General features: G+C 36.5%; 1 long non-coding RNA gene across 1 annotated transcript in view; it reads left to right on the forward strand.

The window, feature by feature from the left end:
* Positions 1–21,234, forward strand: part of LOC137857132 (uncharacterized) — a 150,357-nt gene extending 129,123 nt beyond the window's left edge. Inside the window, exons 3-4 of the long non-coding RNA XR_011096982.1 lie at positions 155–234; positions 19,103–21,234. This is a non-coding gene — a long non-coding RNA (uncharacterized lncRNA). The remainder of the gene's footprint in view (positions 1–154; positions 235–19,102) is intronic.
* The last annotated feature ends 1,178 nt before the right edge of the window (positions 21,235–22,412 follow it).

Genomic DNA, 22,412 nt, shown 5'->3' on the forward strand with positions numbered 1-22,412 from the left:
TATTTATTTTAACACTGGGTGCTGAGTTTTAAACCTTCGGCTACCTCCCTTTGTGCTCCTTATACAGAGATTTAACAAGGTTGTGATACATTGCATCTCCAAAAGCATGCACTACATCATTTGCCCTGACTGGCAAATAGCTCTATAAATACAGGTCGGAGGTGCAGGAAGAGCCAAAACGGAGGGTGGGAGCAAAGAATGCTTAGCCACAGGCAGAACTTAGTTCACACAAAGGTAAGTGACAGTTGTTATTCCTCTGATAATGCAGCTTCTGCCATGCTGTGCAAGTGGCAGCTCTGGGCAGCATTTCACTTAATCTCTGTCTTGCCCTGGTCCATCTCCCTACCACAGGCAGGAAATTCCAGCCCTCAATGAATCCTTTTTGTACAGCTCATCAGTTCTGTACTGTCTGAAGATCAGCTTTCTCAAAATTACCTTCCTGTGAGAAAAATAATGCTATTTTTTTTTCCTTAAAAGAGAAAAAGGCAAAAAGAAGAAAATGTTTTCCTGTAGTCCCTGAATTCCATTAGGCTGAGGCTGTGATTACTAACAATACTACCAGCTGACCTCACCACATGCTGTCAAAATGCTTCCAGCTGATGTACCATTAGGTTATGATATTTTGGACAGAATCTTAATGCCATTTCCTGAGTTGAAAGGTTCTTTATCCTATTCTTTGTATAGCTAATTGTCTAGTTCTTTTACACTTTGATGTTTTCTGTAGCCACTGCTTCATTGCCACAATATCCTGATGAGTCAGTTGAAAGCTGTTCTTGCCAATGGGATTTAACACTTCACATAATTCTTTTCCTTTTTACTTCATAGGCAAACCATGCAGGATTTTTCTGAAAACTTTTTTGTGTCATTTGGTTTACCCAACATGATATGTGAAGGAATAAAACCAAAACCCAACACCACAAGACAACCTGTGTAGATTTCAGGAGGAAAGATCTAAATGATCGATATCATACACTATAACTGGCATCTGACATGTTGTTCAATAATTCTTTGGCTAAGGGCTTGAGTAGATATGGAGTTCTCCCCATGTAACATCGGAAACTGTCTCAGAAATGTTCTCAGAAAGAGAAAGTGATTTTACTTACCAAAAAATCAATATCATGTTGTCACATATCTTTTAAGAAAAAAAATCTACCTTCTACCCCTGTCTAGCTTTAGATCATATCTTCATAACAGTCATAACTAGGATTAGAAACAACTGTATTTAAAACTGAGTCTTTATTACTTGTTCATTTACTTTTTTTTTTTTGTCTTATTGGATTTGGACTCAGGGTTGATATGATGAGTTTCAATTTTATTTTATTTTTTTATTGTCAGTTTACATCCTATTTTAGGGCATGTAACTTGAAATGGATTATTTTTTCTTCTTAGTCTGTGTAATGAATGAACTGTTGGATTTGAGATCTTTCAAAATGATCTTTCTTAAACATGCAGCGTTTTTAGAGGTAGGACTAGGTGATCTTGGAGGTCTCTTCCAATCTAGATGCTTCTGAGATTCTGTCAGTAATTTTTATAATACAGTTGTAGAGACAAAGTAAACACTGTTGATTTAACTTTACAAGCTTACCTTGGTTTCTTCCTGGAAGTTCATAGGTGCCATGAGTTTCACAATGTACAAACAAACAAACAAATAAACAAAAATCAGAGAATCCTATGCATATAATTAACTTGCTACTTTGTGGTTATAGTCAAGGTCAATTTTTTTACCTCTGTCAACTGATAATTATAGTCATTCCTTAAAGAACTTGGCCAAAAAAAACATACAACATCTGCGGGGAATTGCTTTCTTCAGAGACCAAATAATTGTGTTTTATGTACCTGGAAACTAAGGTGTAGAATGGGTTATTACTCACATCCAACTGAAAATATGTTTGGTCCAGGTGTGAGTATCTCTAGCTCCTTGTGTTTTCTAGCTCCCATCCTTTATCCAAAGTTTTACAGGGTCTATCTTGTCACTGAAAACAGTGTTGTTCTGTTATTAGAGTTCCTATTTTTCCTACTTAGTATCAGGAATTATTGTGTTCTTTAGCTTGGCAGGAGACAAGAAGAAATACTTGATGCTTAGCAGCTGTGCTTTGGAGGAGAGATGAGTTTGGGAAGGGAACAAAATGCCTTCTTTTCCTTCTCCTCAAAACAACCTGGCAGATGGGAAAGTGTTTATTGTCAGTCACTGTAGTGGCCAGTCTGTTATTAAAATGAGTAATTAAAATGGTCGTCCCGCTGCAATATGTCACAACGTGTTTGCACCTCACAGTGATGATGACAGTGCACCATGAGGCACACTAAGAGCTTTCTGTGAGCAAACATTGTAACAGTTATGAGGAAGAAAGTTCTAATAATTTTGTGTATTTTACAAACCTGTATCGAGGGGTCTTTTCATAGAGATTTTTTTTTTTTTTTTTCTAGTGATTGCTCCTTTTTTTCTGTAATGTCTCCTGAAACTTTAGATGGAGAATCTTTTTAACCTTATGCATGTTAGAAACAATTAGTTGAAAATTTCCTAACGTTCCATCTTCCTTTATCAAGGTTAATAGCAAGACTTCAAAGTTCAATCCATATTTCTGTGTTCTGACCCTCATGAAACCTGTACTTTTGTCTCTTCATACACAGTTCTTTGCAGGGACAGTTAATGACAAAAATTGTATCCACAATACATTGCAGAGGTTATTTCAGTGTCTATGATATTGATTGATGTATGTGAGGGATAGTTTTGTGAACTCTAAAGAAATAAAAGCTTGAGGTTTTACAATTTGGGATAAAGAAAAATGGACAGTAGCTCTCTCTCCAATTCCATGAATCATGCGCAAAAAAGACACATTGCACAAATTCATGGGAAAATGGATGTGTAAGAAGCTCTGGCTTAGAGTGATGGCTGCTTCAGAAATAATGTGTGAAAATATTCTGGATGAGGAGAAGAGCAGTCAAAAATCTGGAATTGTAATGAATAAATGAAGAAACTCAGCTGAAGACTAGTGTTTTGGATGGCTACCTCATGAAGAAGCTAACCTCATTAGCTTCAAGTATTGGTGCCAATAAAATATGACCATGGTAAGGATTATTTTTGGCAATAGCTAATCTAAAAATTTGGATTGTTTTAATAGACTGTTCTATGAGTTGCTGCAAAACATGGTATACCTTTATACCTTCATTTACTTCAAATACCAATGATTATTAGGAAATATTAATCAAGTGTGTGTTTCCACGTTTGTAATGAAACTTCACCCCATTTTGTAAAGCACCTTCCCTGTTTAGAATTCATAAACTTCAAGCTAAATAATCTCCTCTTACAATATGGGGGGAAGAAAACAACGTCACATATAACTTGACTTTCAGTAGAATTTGGTAGTCTTGCACAGCATTCCCACAAAAGAATTATAGAAACATTGTGGAACTAGTGTAGAGTGGGCAAACAAGCAGCCAAGATGTCATGCTGAGTGTCACTATCTGTTGTTCACACACTGAAATATGAGTGAAGTTTCTCAAGGTCAGTATTACTTGTTGCTTTCATTAAGGATTTGGACAGTGGAATAGAGAATGAGCTTATTAAATTTTCATGCAAAAACAAGCAAGGGCAGGACACCTACAAGCACTTGGAAAGATTACAATGAGAAATGTTGATTGATTGGAGCAATAGCATGTGGTAGACAGGATGTAAATCAGAGAAAGAGCGAAGTCCTCCCGCACGTGAGAATAATCAGCTATATGATACAAGATAGGGAATGCTAGGAACGCCGTTCTACAGAAGAGAACCTTCAGCTTGTAGAGGTTAAAAAGCTAAGCCAGAGACAACAGGGACCTGGCACCTTGTCTTGTGATAAAAAGTATGAGGTTTAAACTGAATCAAGGAAGATCTTTGCTACACTGTAGAAAAAATGTCTCCAAACACTAAGGACAGTTAAGCTCTAAAACAGGATGGTTGCCACTGGAGATTTTTTGATATCCACTGACAAATAAAGTACAGGAGTAGCTTAAAGGCTTATTAACTGTTCCTATTTTCTGTGGTTCTCAAGCTGGTATTTCTCTGTAAGTGCTGTTCATATCATAAACATACTTTCTCCTGGATTGTTTGTTTACCGTTATTTTACATATAACAAATGAAATTGCAGTGTATGCAGTAATATATGTGGAACAAATGTTTTGTTGTTATTTTAAAGATAACAGCCAACATGCTTTGACTGATTTGACATTTCAGGTATTTCTGAAATTTCTTGGTATAAAGACAAAATGCTGGGAGAGGTAAAACTGGGTCATAATGTCTCTAGGTACTTGGCCCCGTTGTTGTTGCACCTGAAGATGTTGTATACAATAGAGTATAACAGAGTAGAGTCTATCTGTATGGAACCTATGAAACAGGTGAATGAATTGTAAGGATAGATTCAGTTAGACATATATATATATATATATATATATATTATTATTATTTTTTTTTTTTAAAGTGAAATCTCTTTCTTTTTTTATTATTGGAACTAAAGGTTGCCTTCTGGCATGGACAGATGATGCTCAAGTGTTAACAATCTAGACACTGTCAAAAAAATTCTGGATATCTGAGATATGGTTGCTGAGAACTCTTGATGTTATTTGCAGGGATATTTTCAGTCTTCACTTTCGATTATCAACTTTAGATATTGGTTTTCTTGGTCTGATGATGTTTGCTTTGGTCCCAGTCCTGAAAAAGTTAAAGCATAAGTTTACTTGTTCACATACTGAGTGCAATGTGTAGAGTTAAAGTAATTTGCTCATTGTTTTCAGTAAGAATAAAGCTGGGCATTGGAAGTGGTCCCATTTTCTTTGTGTATACATGTACATGAAATTAAGCATGCACATAAGTCAGCCAAAATTGTCTCCTGTGTTCATTATTGTGAAAGGAGAATGGAGAATGCTTGTACAGTTATTTTAACATCTTATTTCCAGGGTTTAGACAGTTGTGAAAAACATGGAGTAGCAGATCAATAAGTGCAGTTATACATAGGTATTACATTCACATGTAAAATTGATGGGACTTTTTTCTTTCAAAAGGAACACCATCTTTCTAGCTACCCTACTGCTTTTTACTTTGTTCTATTTGCTTCAGTTGCCAAATGGCTTAGCTACTGCTATAGGTTAAGAAAAAGGCATCTGGAGTCATTCCACATGTGACTGTATGCACTAAACACTAAAGTACTTTACACTATTAAGCAAACTTACCTAATAGGCTTACAACACAATATGGGTGTAGTGATATGTCCCACCTCTGGCCAATACAAGAAGAGGTTAATTAACTGCTCTGGGAATAGGAAAGAAGACCAACCTTTTCCTGTAAAAACTATGCAGTACTCATGTTCTAAAGGGAAGGCATTATTGTCTTGGTTAATTAGGAACAAGAAACAAAAGAAGGAAGCCAGTTAAATTTGTGTTTCCATGGGAATGGGCTGCAAAATCTCTGTAACTAATGATGGAAGATGGAAATGTTGCCCTCTTTAGCTATAAAGTTTAAATTTGTCAAGAGATGTAATTTGGTCATAAAGAGTAATGGCCTGGGAAAAAAGGAGGGGAAAAAAAAAAAAAAAGAGCTTATAATCAGATCTTAGAAAAGAAAATGTCTGTGTTTTCATTTGCCCCTGGAGTAAAGACCTGAGGTTGGTTGAACTTTTTATTTTTTTTTCAGTGTTGTATCTTTCTCTTCAAACTACATTTGTGTGTAAGGAACACAACTAATTTTCATCTCTGTAACTCAAAAGGTCCTTTTGCCGAAGTACACAGTGTGTTTTACTGACATTGCTGGCATGTGTATTAATGCAGAAATATTTGAGGGATTTATGCAGTTGCTGGGCAGATGAAGACAAGTGTTTTGGATGGCTACCTACTGCTGTACACTGCAATTCCTGTGCTGCTTCCTTTTGTTTTATTCCATTGAATAAATCCTTAATATATGTTTCAGTCTTCATACTTTGAATAAGATGGAACAGCAGGATTAAATGCATCTTTCCATTACCACTCCCAGGTTATGTCAGAGTCTGGTGACATTATTATTAGGTCAATGAATTGACTGACCTATCAAGTCTTTATCTCAAAACTTTTGGTGGCCTACTCTTAACACTTGCAGATGGAGTCCTGCCCAGCTGTAGACATCCTGGTGGATCTGGTGGACTTGATGGAACTAGGCCAGCAAACGAGGGGAAATTGTATCTCAGGGGGCTCTACTATGTTTTGCAGGAGTGTCTGGATGTTGAGAACATGCTGTTACAAAATACCTAGGAAGCTGCAGCTTAGTTCTTTAGATGGGGCTGGAGAGGAGAGATACAGAAGCCTTCCTGAAAGGCTAGTGGACTGAAGTCAGTGGACTGAAGTCAGAACATGGCTCTCCTGCACAACGGATTTATTTTAATGGTCAAATCTGATAGGCTGGTAAAGACTGTGGTCTGTTTGCCAATGACACATAGCAATCTTTGGTCTTCTGCAAGTTATATTCTGCACATTGTGCATAGCTCTTGAAAATACTCTCCTTTGGTCTGCAATAGACAATGTGAAAGTAAAGAAATCGAGTGAATTAGTAACAGGTGTTTTAGAAGGAGCCTGTAAACATTTAAAATGGTGGCAAAGAAACCTTCCTTGTCTCTCCTGATACATGAGGTCCAATGGCTGCCTGCAGAGGAGTCATCATATTAAGTGGTCCCTTACAGAACTTTACTTTTTGGGAAGAATCTCAGATGTAATCTCTTTTCCTCTTGCTAATTAGTTTGTTTTTATGTAAAACTGGCAAAACATCCTAAGTGTGTGGGATGGGGAAAACAAATTAAGACTCATACATGTTTACAAATAGGCAAAATCAGATCTGATGATGAGAAAAGTATGATTACAAATAGGCAAAATCAGATCTGATGATGAGAAAAGTATGATTCTGTTTATTAACAGTCCTACTTCCATTCTGTTAACTGGCCTGTTTTCTCAAGCTGTCATAGCTGAGATGAGGTCTTTGATGAAGGTTTCTCTTCTGGACCTGTTTAAAAGATTTCTGTGTTTGAAGATCATATTTAGCCTAAGTGGTACAAAAAGAAAAACAGCTAACTGAGAGAAAGTTGCTTCAGATCCATAGCCTGTAAAGAAAAAAATAAAAACAGCTGGCTGACGTGAAGTGCAAAGAATCCAGTTGATGAATGAATGATTCAATTAATTGGGCAGTTTAGCATTAGTATCTGCCTTCAGTGAAAATATTATGTAGCAATCACTGTACAGAACTAGCAGATGGTAACTCTGGAGTAAGGTTGCCCAGAAAATAAGTCAGTTTTCTTAAACATGGTAAGGCTTTGACATTTCTTTGGTCCATTGGAATGAAAACGATACTTTCAAAACATGAATTTAAAGACCCAAGGGACTGTGTGAAAGTGTATTTGTAGTGTATGCAAGGGAAAAATTAGGTGTAGTATTAAGACAGGCAGTGTATCTCAATTGCTGTTGAAAGTTGTCCACTTTTATAAATTAACCATTAATTTTCTCATAGAGAAAATGATTTTATAGCCCATCTTCAGCCTAAAGAGAAAGCAGGTCAGAGTCTGGGTCTCCCTGGTTTGGGGGATTTACCTGCTGAAACGAACAAGTCTTTATTTTTGAAGAGAACACTAACTGGGGATCTGAAATCCTCCTAACAAAAATTTAGCTATTGCTGGTACTGCACTTTGAAATGTTGCATTAGTTTGTCTGTAGAGATGGGTTCAAAACTATGAACAACGCTGTGAACAGGTATTTTTGAAAGCTTATTGAAGGCTGTAAAATTTAACAACTATAGTAAAATTTTTCTATTCTATTCCTTGCAAATGCTTTGATTTTACTTATGAGTCTCCAGATAAGGACTACAACCCCTCTGAAAACAAACAAACAAACAAAACAAACCAACCAAACAAACAAAAACAAACAAACAAAAAACATCAAAGTGAAACAACATTGGAACATTGGTTGTCCCAGAAGCAGTTTCTGCAAGGACCACCAAGTGCTCCACAGATGTACTTTTCTGGTGCAGCTAATTTCATGGATTTTTTTTTTTTAATGTTTTATATCTCTTTTTGGACTTAAAAGTAATCTCTGTTCCAATTGCTGTTGGATTCCACAGTGCCAAGTTGTCACTAGTGCATGTTTTCTTTGTCTTGCTGGATGAGCGCAATACTACATATTCAGTGCCAAATGAATGGGAGCCACTAGTGGTGACTCAGAACGTCTACGATTAATTGCACTAGCTTTCCATTTTGAGCTAAAGACTTTATGTTGTATTTTAAAGGTAGTAGCGGACTAATGTAGCACTGTTAATGACTTTTTACAGGCATGTCTACCTTCCAAGCGAAGATTCCTTTCTGTCAGACTTATGACCACCAAACATAAGCAATTTAATATATATCTGAATTGCAAACACATGTGACTGTTGAGACATATTGTTTATGAAATGCTACTTTCTCTTATCCATGATAAATGAATAGTAAAGCAGCTGAAACTTACTGGTACTCAACATCTAAATTCTGAGGTGAATTCTCATGTTTGTACCTTTAGTTTGATCCTGGTAGTTTGTGCTACATGCAAAGACGTTTTCTGGATAAAGGTCTTAAAATATGTGAATATTCTCCAGCAATAGCTTAAGATCCAATATTTATCAGTATGGAGCAGTCATTAATGTATTTATGAAAAACCAGTTAATTATGGAGCGAGCACAGAATGAGATAGTTTAGTGTCTCATATGTTGAGTATGTGTTTTGCAATATTTATTTAGCGCTAATAATGATCCGTATTTCAAACCATGCTTTACAGGTCACTCCATAAGTTTGCATGGTTGGTTGGATCTACCTATTTATTCTTTCAGTGTTGTTGTTGATGTCTCTAGTACCAAGGTGACCACTCACCCCACTTTGATTAGATCCACACAGCACTTTTAATAATGTCCTATTACCCTGGCAGGAGTAAGCACTGCTATATTTTTTCACATTTCTAATAGTAAACATTGTTCTTAGCTGAATACTCAGGATTGAGACTGGCACAGGAAAATGAGTTACAGGGCTGAAGTATGTTATGGGTTTTCTCTGACAATTTATCCATCTGTTTTGGCTTTTCAAGGAGAAAATCTCCAAGGATCTGTTTGGCATTGGAAATTATTATAGGATCTAATCTTACAGTTTTCAGTTGCTAATTTAGCAATTATTTTACATCACAAGATAATTTAAAATGCTATTAAAATAGTATATCAAAATTTGAATTACTGGAGTTTAATTAGACATTTAGAAATTGTACTTCTCTATCAGTAAAAGCTACCGAATATGATTTGTTTCCTTGGATTTTTAGATGTTTTATTTTTCTTCATTATTTAACATTCTGAGGAATATATTCTGCTTTCCCAGACTTTCAAAGCATTTCTGTGCTAGTTGTACTCTTAAAAACTAGTCTACCAGGTGGCTCTGATTTGTCCTTTGGAAATTCTTTACAGAGGGAAAGGGCTTTGAACGGTATTCATAGAAAATAGTACATGCTGAAAAATCCTGCTTTGAGAGCACAATGGTACTGATTCTTTCTTGAATTTACAGTTTGAATGAAAGCACAACTTTGACTTGTAAAAGGCTTTATTTATGAAATGCATTTCTCTGAGTTAAATATTATTTTGCAGTGTGGTGTATTCTCAGCCATTCAAGTTCAGAATAAAGTTTTTTACAGAAAAATTTCAAAAGGCACAAGAGACAATACATCTAATTTATTCTGAAATACAGTAGCATTTCAATACTTTCTTACCACTGAAGGAAAAAAAAATCCAAGCCCAAATCAAGAACTCGTTATTTAGTCTGTATTTTCACAGTGTTGCGTTTTGGAGTTATGTCTCCAAACATAACTCCAACATTAAAACAGTGATTGAAAGGGCAGCTAAAGTCTCACAAGTAATTTTAGGGAAGAAAGAAGGATATGTGATGGACAACCAGGCACAAGGACCTTGTACAGAGATGTAGAGCTATTTTGTTCACGTCTGAATTAAGAATGGGAGAGGGGCCATGAAAGGTCAATCTGTTCAATCAATCTAGCCCAGTATCCTGTCTCCAGTGCCCAAAAACATCTACCCAGGGAAGAGTCAAAGAACAAGGCAAATATGCTCCCCACAAGCATTCTCCTACCATCCAGTCATTTGCTGCACTAGGACTACACGGGCCATCTGTAGTTTCTATTTATTCTGTAGTTACTCAGGAGATATCTCTTTTATGAACTTTGCTAACCTCTTCTGGAAATTCTGTAAACTTTTCCACTCTACAGCATCTCATGGCCAGCAGGACCATAGCTTTTGGAAGACCATAGGTTTTGGAAGGCGGATGTTGCTTCAGACTTCGTTGACTATCTTGTAGTTTTTCTTTCAAATCTAAGCAGGTTCATTACTTTTGTCTTAATTTTTATGGCTGCATTACAGCATGCTGACACTTCCCCCTCCCCCTGGCCCCTCCCCCCCCCCGCAACTGCTTTTTCTGCTAATACTGAATTAATTTCATTTAATTGTTTTTTGTTTTTTTTTTTTTTAATGAGTTGAGTTTTTATGATTTTATGAGATGAATTCATACAAATTCACATGATTTCTAGAGACAAAAGAAGTAGAAAGTGAGAACAAGGAAAATGTAAACATCCCAGGAACCTAAATTCTTAATAATGAATACCACAATTGTTTTTTTTTTTTTTTTTTTTTTTTTTTTTTTTGACACTCCACTTGCTAGGGCAGAATTTCTAACAAAATCATATCTCATAGTCACAGAAAGTTCATCTGAGTGTCTGAGATTCATTTTCCCTTCACAGTTCCTTCCTATGATATTTTTATTTATGTATTTTTTTTTTTTTTTTACAGCAGGAGATGATCCAGCTCATAAAGAACGTGATTGCCTGTATAGAAAGACTGATTATATAGCTATTAAAATTTTTTGGAATTTGCATAATTTTGGGTATGCTGTGACTATATGGTTCACAGTAAAAAAAAAAAAAAAAATCATTTATATTTTTGCAATAATCATATATGAGGACAGTGTGGAAATTTAAATGTAAATGTTAGGAATATCATTATGGGAGAACAGTGTTAATCTTATTTTTAAATTTGCAAGATATTATAAACATGTGTTTGAGCATCATTTTATAGGGGTGCATTTTATCATTAAGTAATAGTCTTTTTTCCTCCTTATCTGGAAAAAAATCACTTTGAGCTCATCTTAACAAAGTTTTAATGTAACTTTTGTGACCTGAAATAATGTTGGGACTTTACTGAAGAGAATGCCCTCTTCCTTGCACTGTGATACCTTCTGGCAAGAGTAAACTTAGGCTTAAATACCAGAATCTTGAGTCGAGCTAAATCCCACAAAATCTCATGTTATTCAATGAAGTGGGTCAAATTAAATACAACACAAAATCTACAGCCTCATAGTAAATCTTCTGGTGCAGAACTTTCCATGCAAAACTTTCCATGCAGTGCCCTAATGGTAGAAACTCATTCCTTTCAATTGTGCTGTATGGTAAATTGTAAGGTACATTTCCTTCAGACACTGTACATTCCTGCTACACTTAATCAGTTACCATGGTTAGTATGCCAGGAGTAAAACAGCTCAGCCTTTCTGCTCTTGTCAGTTGCATCTTGCTCTTTGTATCAGGTGAGTGGCTCCTCTAGCACTTCATAATTTCATATAATTTAATATGAAAAAGAAAATTGGCACTACCGCCTCCTCTGCCACTGGCAGTGTTTTTTAAAGGAAGAGGGATCACTTTTTCTTTTCATGTCCTACATTGGGTTGGAAATACAATGGTCTCATGATGAAAAATTTTGATACAGTCAAAACTCACTCTGCCAGCTGAATTATGCTCTGAAGCCATGGTATGTTAAGGTGGCGTTGTCAGGGATTATGATGGATCATGCATAGTCCATCCTCTTGCAGCCAGCATGAAATCAACGGAATCTTAGTTTTCTCCATTCAGTCCCAAACAGGGAGAGGATTTAGGATGCACAGCTGTCTCAATATGTATCCATTGGCAAAGAAGACTTTACTCAGAATACTGTTTCCTATACGCAGTCCTTCACATTGGAGACACATAAGAGCAGAAACATAAGCATGCAATTTACATTGTAAGCATGCAATAAAAACACATTTGCTTGGAGTTCCAGGTACTCTCATTAGCCAGCCCTATTAACTTCAAAATGCCAGTCAAGCAGCTTGTTTTGTTAAGTCATCCAAACATATTCAACAAATTATTTTGGAAGGGAGAATTAGCTTATTGTTAGTGAAAACTGCAAACAGACTAAATGTAGGATAGTTAAAAATGTTTATATATTCACTGTCTGTGGAGAAATCTAAGTTAAAAAAAATGCAATAACCTATGAAGATGGTAAATGCTATTTGCACTGTTTGAACTGGCTGCTTGCTCCTTTGCCTCCAAGATCTTGGAGAAAGCATCCAAGCAAGATCTTGGAGGTGAGTCTAATTTGAATAATGTGTTTTATATTACAGTTCTGAAAAAGACCATACTTATATAAATTCAAATCTATCATGATATGGCATTATGTGGTGCACAGTCACAAGGACAAAACACTGTCATGAGAAAGACAGATAAATACAACCCTATTGAATGAATAATATTTGTACCGAAATTAAATGACAAGTTTTTGACTTATTAGAACTTAATGTCCTCCACCACAAGGGAAAAATGAAGAAAGCCCAAAGAAAAATTGACACCAAAAACATCAAAAGGTTACAAAAGAGGAACAGAAAGAAGAATGTCTCTTAGTTGAGGTGGGAAAGAGAACTGTGACTGATGACCTTGCTTTCAAATCTCTGATTATGAGAATGCTTCCCTGCAGCAGTCTATGCCAATATTGGTGACTGTGTCATACTGAATAATAAATCTAGCTGACATTATAGGCAGTTGTTTTAGTTTACAGCTTTAACAGAATTGCAACATCAACAACAACAACAACAATCTGTTGTATGATATTTTTTCTATCTATCTGTTTGTCTATCTATCTATCTATTGCAATTGGGGGCTTCAGCTGCTGACTACCAATTCATTGACCATGTTTGATTTATGCTCTGTGGAGGTAGGAAGGAAAGGTTCAGCTTTATTTCTTATGGGCAGTTGACAGTTTAACAAATGTCCCTGTGTCAGAAGTGATTAGTTTCTCTTCCCTGAAATGTGTGTGTCTTGAAGACACAGACCCTGAGTGCACTTCAGGATGCTTTGATTTTCTACTGAAAATTGTTCTTACTCCTTGGAACAATGTTATATGTTTATCTGTTTCCAGCTGAAATACTAAACTCTTATGAAAAATTTCCTGCATGCCTTAACAGCTGCTTTCTTCTAGTTAACCAAAGACCCAAGTCATTTATTTTTAGTTTATTTTTACATTTTGTTTGTTAGCTGTGCTTATCCACCATGAAACGTTACTCGGGCATGTATTTAGTATTTACTCATTAAATAAAGTTGCGATATTCATCTTGATTAAACTTAGGTGTCTAAAAGTTAGGATGTTAGCAATCTTGCCACCTAGGCAAACATTTTATATGGTAGGAGACAAGTGAACAGCTAAGTATGGTGAGAGGTGCCAGTCTTGTCCCTGTAGCTGTAGGAGATGTCTAAATACTTCTTAGAACATTAAGCTTATATGAAGCTTGCTAAAGATGTGTCAAAAAGATATATTAAAAGTTGTTTGAAATGCGGAACTTTTAAAATGTCTAAAAACAAAATTAGAACATTAACAAAACTCAGTTAATCCTTTCATTTTCTATCTGTAAAAACACCTTGAAATTATCTAGGACTTTTTTCTCTAAAAGGTACAGCTGCATGGTCCATTATCAGGCAACATGAATTTATGGGATAATGGTCATGGAAATCTAAATTGTAGAAGTTGTATCTGGCTATAATCAAAACGAAACTTAATTTTCTCTTTCAGAAGAATTTTGTCTATCTGGTTTTACTTTGGTCTTTTGTGAATACTGCAGTTTAATTTCATCCTCTAGACGTAGCTACTGTTACTGCTGCGATTGCTCTATGTTCTCTCGGTGCTGTAGTAAATGATAAGGGAGATCATAATGGACTGACTGCTACATCAGATAAGCAGCAGACCCAAATGTCAGGGAAAAATGTGTCAGGTCCTAGAAAGTACAAATATGAGAACATCTCTAAGTGCTATGAATTATTTTGCATTGGAAGTCACAGTGGGTGATTGCAGTGGTCCTAGCTGTAACTTGTTCTTTTCACAGACAAATGTCAAAACAAACTTAGGGAATATAGAAGAACATTGCTCTGGCTTACTACTGTGCAAAAAAATTTTGCCCTTTTTGATCTGTGGATCTTTTGTTAAAAATCAGAATTGAATTCGAATGTCAGATTAGCGAGGCCACACAGTCATGACCTAAGAAATTTCATACCCATGATAGGATTTCAGTGTGTCTTGTCAGGAACAAAGTGTTGAGCCAGCATGCAAAGTTATTGAATTAATCTCCTTCTTAACTGTTATGGAACTATAAAGCACAGTGAACCTATTCAAGTGAATCCAGACCTCAAGTTTTGACTGAGTAGCTCTTGATTCATTTGGATTATTGTCAAACTAGACATAACGCTCAAGAAATTAAAGACTCTTAATAACATAATTATTCTGTAAAGGGAACCCAGCAAATTAACCCAGTTTAGTTTTGGTATGTGTATATATAAAAGTATGTTTTAAACACTTGGTTTGAAGTAGAAGTCTTCTATTCATTTTAAAACTAGAGCGAAGTTTACAGCCAAGTTATAAATCAGTGTAGAAACCAGATGGTACTATCATGGCTGCAGTTTTCATGCAATGAGAATCACATTACAACCACTGCACATCTTGATGTTTATTAAGGGTGAAAAACTGAGGCCATTTTAAATGTGAATTTAAATTTGATAAGCAAGGAAGCAACAAAAAATGCAGCTCCAAAATAATTTTAAAAGTTTTCCCATGTGCTATACAACAGATTGGTCTTGTTGTTTACCTAAAAGTGGGACAAAATATGCCCAATCTGATTTTGATGCCTGTTTGAGAAGTCTCTAAAAGCCACAGACAAGTGGGCAGTTCCTTTGGACTCAGTGGCACTATATATGTACTACTTGGTGTGTGTAGCTACCTATCTGGCTTTGCAGGAGCTGTACATCTCTGCATCTATTGGGGAGACATGAATGCTAGTAAACTCCTTGCACGCCAGAGCGGTAGACTGAATTCAGTAAGATTTTGTAGGGCAAAAAGGGAAAGCCCAGTCTGTAGCCCCTACTGCCTGATCCCTCGAGCATAATCAGAAGATGCTGAAAGTACTTGGCCAGCCCAGGTCAGTGTGAGGCAGAACAAGCATTGTCATCTTATCCAGAAACACAGGTGCAGGAGGGGAATATCTGGCTTTCAGCACTTAGTGCGACAGATTACTGGTTAAACTCTCTGCAAAGTGGAAGGCATAGGTCCCAGTCTATGCTGCAAATAAGGGAACTGAATCACATTTTCTTGCAGCATCACCCCATGCCAGAATAAGCTGGGTGGAAGAGACAACCCCCCTAACTTCCTCTCTATGTGTCAGGTGTTTATAAACAATGAATTATGTTGATGCATATTTCTATCCACTGGCCAGATAAAGAACCTAAAATCTAACATCCTGTCAGGTGCTAGCCTGAGTAGGTTACATGCCTATTTCACTCCTGAGCCCTTATGCTATGGGGCTAATCATTTACTTTTTTATTGGTAGAATGGGTTTGATTTTGTTCATCCATCAGTCTCCTAGTATAATTAGGTGTTTTAAACACATAGGCATGATGCAAACATCTCAAACGTTGTGAGTGAAACTTCAGACCTCTTCAAAAGTTCCCATTATACAGCTCCTGAGAATAGAGGACTGACTACAGAAAGGGGAAACATTAGGCAGAAGCAATACTGGTGATTTCATGCCTTGGCTAGGAATTGCAGAAATTGCAGCTGGAAATCATGTTTTCTCAGTTGTGATCTTTATTCCCAGTCTGCAAGCTGACTCTCAGTTGTGATGTTTTTTTGAGCAATGGATGGTTTCCTTTTGAGAAGTGGAATGCCATCAGCTTTAGCCTCCTGGTGTTTACCAAATGATGCCTGTAAATAGCTATCAACCACAGGCTTGAAGCAAATACGTAATAGAATTTTCTGACAGATTTAACAGTATTCCTTTGCACTTTAAATCTCAGGCACTACAACAAATCTATAAGGAACCTGAATTGCTTAATAGTATATGAATGCAGCTGTTGCGTTTTCTTCGAATATTAGTCGTTACCATTTCTTACGTCATGGTGCTTCAGGAGGAAGCCTACAATTTCAGTCACCTGACAGCATGTTGTAAAATATGAATTTGTCCTGTCCTGCATGTTTCATTCTTCCTCCTTCTAACATAATTTACAGCATGAAATGCTGTATTTAATATGTAAAGGAAAATTGACATTTTACCTTGAGTAGGACTGTTGAAGTAGACGGTTCTCTGATTCAGTCCAGCCATCAGTTCCAGTATTTTTAAGGGAAACTCAGGAATGTTAACCTCTGATTCTAGAACTAAGCCTTCATTAATATTAAGTGTTCAAAATCCAAGTGAGAACTTGGTTTTGCAGCATGTTTAAGGATATGTGTAGTATGATGATGGAAGCAGAAAGTTAGACACTCCTTAGGGGTTTCCTTACATAACGGTAAGCAGTGTCTTTTTCTATGAATGTGAACACATCACACACTGTATTTATTATGATTTTTTTTTTTTTTTTGGTCAATATTGCTAGCTTAATCTTTAAAATGCCAAAGATCCTTGAAAGCAATGTCTTGAGGATAAATTATGCTCGAATTTGAAGGCTCAGTTCTGGCCATCCTTCCTACTCTGCCCAGCTCTCTAATCTCCCTGTTTGCTTCAGCCTTTCAATGAGGTCTGCATGGACTGAGCCATGTGCCTGTGAACTCTTTGAATGATCACAGTTTTGATGGTTGTGGATTTTATGCAGATGTTTCTTGTGGAGAATACTGTGTCATTTGAAATACTTCATTTGTTTGTGATGTTCACCAAAATGATATTGTATTCCTGTAAAATCAGTAAACATGAGATTCCGGTGCTTTAATAAAAAATAATAGTGTAAGCAATGTTGAATTTCATGGGTATAATTTAAGTACCCAGCTGCATAATGTGGCTATTTAATTAATATAATATATTCTTTTCTGTATGCTGCTGTATGATTAACCATCCCTGCTGAGACATCTACCGTAGGTACAATTGAAATGGATGAGCCTAATGAACAAGGATATTTGCATTTCATTAATATGTTGTATAATTTCACTCATAAAGTTGTATGGAATTAATTTAGCATTATTTTCTGCAGATGATCATAACAATAACATTTTGTACTCATTATGAGAGAAGTTGATTCAAAACACAAGCAAAACCATTCAAGTTCTTCAACTCACAAAAGCTTCAGATTTCCTGTGAAGCTCAGATTTTTATGCCTAAATTCTGATCAAGTATGGCCCTAACTTAATGCAGCTGAAGTGAAAGGCAAGATTCTTGTCAACGTTATTCTCTCATCTCTCTAATCTCTAATGACTTGCTAGGAGGTAAGGGGAATTCAATTCTCAAAGCAGCCATTAGGCTGATGGAAAAGCTCCCTGGAAGATTAATTATTTCTTGTGTGGAAAATGATCCAGACATGTGTTGGATATAAATGCAGAGTTAGCATAATTTTCAGTTCTGTTGCTTGCAATTATGCATGTGATGTGCTGAGGTATAGGATATAAATTCTGATTTCAGAAGCAGCCCTTAGGGACAAGGTCAGAAATAAGGAGGAGGAGGCTTGGGAGCAAATCAACTTTGTATCTAGACTAGGCTACAAGTGGTTAGACTCTGCAGACAATTGTGCACTTTGTTGCAGACTGAGAAAAGTATTAAAGCAGCAAAACAACTCACTGAATATTTCTCTGTTTCTCTAGTATGAGTGCATAAAGTTTTATTTTGTATTTTGGCAGGATGTTTACACCTGGTTTGATGAGTTGCCCACTAGTGAAACTCCTCTTGGAGGTCTCTTCCAACCTAGATGATTCTGTGATTCCTCCTTTGCTATCAGCTCCCCAGAAGTGGCATTCACAGGCAAAGCCACAGTGCTGGCACTCAGGACTTACCTCTCAGTGTAGCCTCCTCCAGGTCTATGTCAGTTGCTCAGTTGGCTGCTTGCACCTCTGGACAGTGGGTAGAGCAAGCAGTGAACCTTATGCAGCATATGCTCACGGGTGGCACCCCCTCAAAGTACATGCTGATTTTGCTGCAGGTTTACTTACAGGCTATGAGCATGTAGATGTGCACATTTCCCTGCAAGTAAACTTCTTGCTAGGGCCAGCTATATGACAGCTTGCAGATCTGGGTGAGGACAAGGAAAGCAGCAGCAACAGAGCAACAGCACTAGTGTGGAGAAGAGAACTGCCTCTTAACTTCACCTGTCAGCATATTTTCTAGTGAGAATGAGGGAAAAGCTAGGGATTACTTATCCTGACATTTTCCACTACTTCTGAAGAAAACCTCCCTGCCTTGCTGGGAAAGATTCTTTCATGGTGCTGTTTTGGTGGCACTACGATACGGTTAGGATTTGTCTGCACTGCAGAAGTAAAATACAGGTAAATTTTATTCTCTAGTACATACGTATATGTTGCACCTAACTTGTCCTCCCCTCAAGCCAAAATTAAAGGGTACCAAAGCCTACACAGTGGGTTGGCTTCTCTGTGGGAAATAGCCTATAGATAACTCCCCAGCTACTACCACTAGCACCTGTAACTTCATACTGTTTTCTAACTCAATTTAAACTAGCTTGTGTGCAGTTAACGTGAACAAGCACAACTCAAGCTAATTCCACAGTGATGATTTATTATTAGACAGTAGTAGAAATTCTCCTATACAATATAAAATCTCTTTGTGTGAATAAGTGAAGGCAGTGTCTTTCAGAGTTTAAGACCAAATGAGACATTATCGTATTTTTCTTCCATGAGCTAATTCTTAAATCAAACTCCACATCCTTTGAATGAACTGGAACATAGATATATTTCAGACAGATGATCTTCATGTAAATTTTTATCTTACAGAAGGAGAAAGAAGCCAGAGAGACTGAAGGCTTTGAGGGGGAACAGAAATCATAAGGATGGACTACTCTTACTTTCTATTATGTTTTCTAGTTGCCGTTCTTAACAAAAAATGACATTTATATTTTAAGAAGATAGTATAGCAAAATAATTTCTCAAAATACTTGAAATTGTTAAAGATTTTCTATGATATTTTTCTTATTGAAGCAGAAGTATTACTTTTTCATGTTATTTTATCTATAGCTGGTAGTTATATGCGTGCTGGAAAAATGTAATCCCTTCCTTTTTCCTGCTGCTATGACTCCTATGCCTAACCTCCAGAGTTGACTGAGAGGAAAGGCTTTGAAGTTGGAGTGGTTTCATGTTTGACGTTTTTTGTTCCAAATATCTAAACTTAGTATTTATTCTGTCCTGAACAGAAAGTCCTAGCAGGTGTAGATGATTGAAAGCAATAGCAGAGCAGTCCATTTCATAGATGTGCTAAGGCTTGTAAAACTTTCTGCCTGCATTTAGCTGTCAGTAAGATATAACAGTACTGACATGAGATCTCATTTTAACATGAATTTTGATTGACGGGGATGTTTGTTGTACTTAACTCATGTCATGTCTGTGTATAACAAGACTTTTGACTGACTCTTTCTATTATGTTGGTAGCATTGCACTGTATCTCAGAAGAATGCTTAAAAGACTACAAAGATTTGAAGAGCATTCAGGGGATACAAAATCTTGCATTTCAAAGGAGTCACCACTTAAAAAAAAAAAAGTGTGAAGCAGAGGCAGTGCATGAAAGCACTTAATCTAAAGCAACTTCTCAGAGTCATCTGTAAGAGAACATACTCTGACTGTGGCTATGGTAGAGTAGCATGATTTTACAGAAGAGTAAATGTTTTCTACCTTAACAGCTTTAGACACTTTACTCTTTTAAAAAATTAATCTAAACTTATGCTTCCTAAATGTCAAAAGCCAAGAAGCAAATGCGTGGTAGGTGTTTCCCGTCCTGAGCTATATAACATGACTGGTACCATGAAACAACATCACTTGCTCCAGGATGCATGCTTGGTGACAAGGATCTGCACAAGCATCAGCAGTTTTGGGTCCTAATGGAATTCCTTTCCTCAGATAACAGAAGAGAGCTGAGTCATTTCTTCCACAATGTCCTGGCCTTTCTGGATAACAGTTGTTCTGGCTTCCCCTCCCACGAGAAGTCAGTCATGACTGCCTCCTGTATTGCTGGCCTTTACATTCTGCCCATTGTCTTTTTAAAATGTGCTCATTTCCTCTGTGTAAACTGAATGAAGATCTTACTAATAGTGTTTGCCAGAGTTTTGGAGGGTATTCTTTTTGGCTAATGAACACATCCGCCAAACAACAGGGCAAAAACATCAACAAACCAAACACATTAGGGAGAGATTTCTTTTCTTGGATTTATTATTTTTTTCCTGTTGCTTTGTTTATTTGATTTTCATTTATAACTGTTGCTTTAACTGAATTGAGGAATATGCTTTCTAGTTTATAAAGTTGGAATGACAGGAATGACAAACAAAGGGATATGTACAGTATGAGACAAAAAAAAAGAAAAAGTGTCAGCTACCAAGGCTATATTTTACCTTTCTTGATTTCTACGAATGTTTTAATAATTGAAATTCAAGTTCTGGATTTCTAGTTTTTGGAAATGATGGTGGAAAGAAGCTCTTGTAGTAACCCATGCCCTTCATTAAGGTTTGCAGAATGTACAGGAAATGTAACTGTACAGGTGATTCTTCCTAGTGAACTCATCCAGAAATAACATGAGCTAGTGGCTACAGTACTAATCCTAAATAGATGTAACATGGATTCCTTTACTGATTTTACCAGAGAAGAATTATAGCGTGCAGTCTTGCACACATCACCTCTCTGTCTCATTTTCACTCTCAGGAAAATAGAGATTTTACTACACTTTTCTCTGAAAACAGCAGATTGAAATACTTACAGAAGTTGCATAGTTATTGGTACTGACACATGGAGACACTGTTGCTGGTCTGTTAGCCTTAAATCTAACTCTCAAAGTTGCTTCACTTCTCTGAGGTTTTAAGACCACCTTCTTTTCCCTCTGACATCCACAGAACATGGGATATCATGCAAGCTTGTCTTGCAGATTTGGGGGGGAAACCATCACAGAGCCACCAGTAACCACAGCAATGCGGCTGAAGACAAATTTGAGAAGCTAGTGGTAGATATGAGGTGAGAAAGTCAGACAGCTCAGAGGTAACAAATGCTAAATATCTGTATGTAAATTTTCTGTTAAATCATGCTTCGTAAGCCTTTTTTTTTTCTTCCCAAACAACTAATTTACTCTATATTTCTCAGATCCAAAGACCACAGTAACCAATTACAGCATACACATGGCAAAAGAGCATGCTTGACTATGCCACTGCTCCAAAAGAACCAACTCATTTAATAAAGTCACTCACATTATAAAGTATTACTGTAGCCAGTGGCACAGAAATTCATAGAATCTGTGTCTCAAAAGAAAGATTTCTATTAGCTGTACTTGTAGTTGTGATGAGAAGGTAGAAATCAATATCAGTGCAGTCATATTCAGAAGGTTCTGAAGTCTTCCAAAATCTCTCTGAGATGAAACTGAAATCACCACTTGCCCTCTTGTTTCATCTTTGTTTTCTTTTGTGATTCACTTTGGTGTTTTCAACTGGTGAGCATATATTTTACTTAACTGCAAACATCACCTACCCATTAACTGTAGAACACAGCATATTTCTGCTTTCTAGCTAATGATGGCATTTGAACAACATATTATAGGATAATTATTTAGTTTGTTATCTAAATTATTTATGTAGAGTAGATAAGTAGCAAAACACATGGTTGTGCTTCCCGAGGAACTCTTGTGCCTGCTTTAATTGCTTCTCCTCATTTTTAATTAAATTTATTTTCTGGATTTTCATGGCAGTTATATATTCATCTTGTTCCCCTTCATCTAATTTTCTCTTAGCACAATAAAAATGCTTTTCTTTGAAGAAGTCATTAATGAGTCTAAAGCTTATTGCTTGTCACATGTCCAGTAATCACACAGTTTGCAATGTGTGTCTGTATTTTGCAGATGTTGCTGAAGATAAATTATCCATATGTTGGAAATCTTATTTTTAGAGATTGCAGTATCACATCCATTGACTGTCAATACTTATTTTGCACATTCTTGTGTTTAAGATATCTCATAGCTTTATGTTTTTATATTTGACCCTTCTCCTAAATTTCATACAATCCTATCTCTATTTAAACTTTTACAAAACTGTTGGAGATTTTCAATTTACATATGCAG

The sequence above is a fragment of the Anas acuta genome, chromosome 5, assembly GCF_963932015.1.
Source record: "Anas acuta chromosome 5, bAnaAcu1.1, whole genome shotgun sequence".
Classification (NCBI taxonomy): Eukaryota; Metazoa; Chordata; class Aves; order Anseriformes; family Anatidae; genus Anas; species Anas acuta.